We start from the raw sequence: 453 nt of genomic DNA, 5'->3' as shown, positions 1-453 counted from the left end.
ATGTCTCTCTCTCATGGGTGGGCCAAATTCTCTGGGAAAGTAAAGCAGAGAAAGGGGAGGTAACATTGCCCCTTCTGACCTCATAAGGAGCAAGATTCCAGATCTTGCCCATCTAAGCTTTAATTTTCCCAAAGGCAGAGCGGGATACCCAGGGCTAAGGCTGAATCTCATTTCTCGGTCTTACCCTTACCCCTTACCCCTTACCCTCGTTTTTGCGCGTTCACACAGGACCTAGTCGTGTCCCAATTCTTTTTTTTTGACCAAGGGGTAGGGGTGAGACCGAGGGGTGTATACCCCTAGAAATCAAGTGTGGACGCGAGCTCACTTGTAAACACACAGGCAACAATGGCTGCCGCATCGACCAGAGAGACCCATAAATGCAAGTACTTTCGGCTTAAATAACTGATTTAAAAGTTACGACAGTGTTGTTTTGTGGTCTATACAGTCCTGTAC

General features: G+C 47.5%; 1 protein-coding gene across 4 annotated transcripts in view; it reads right to left on the bottom strand.

Moving 5' to 3' along the window:
• Positions 1-453, bottom strand: part of arhgef10la (Rho guanine nucleotide exchange factor (GEF) 10-like a) — a 190,549-nt gene that overhangs the window by 140,694 nt on the left and 49,402 nt on the right. The window lies entirely within an intron of this gene.

Source organism: Etheostoma spectabile, chromosome 4 (genome assembly GCF_008692095.1).
Source record: "Etheostoma spectabile isolate EspeVRDwgs_2016 chromosome 4, UIUC_Espe_1.0, whole genome shotgun sequence".
In the NCBI taxonomy this organism is placed as follows: Eukaryota; Metazoa; Chordata; class Actinopteri; order Perciformes; family Percidae; genus Etheostoma; species Etheostoma spectabile.
The sequence above is the reverse complement of the archived record's forward strand: the minus strand, read 5'-3'. Positions and strand labels throughout refer to the sequence as shown.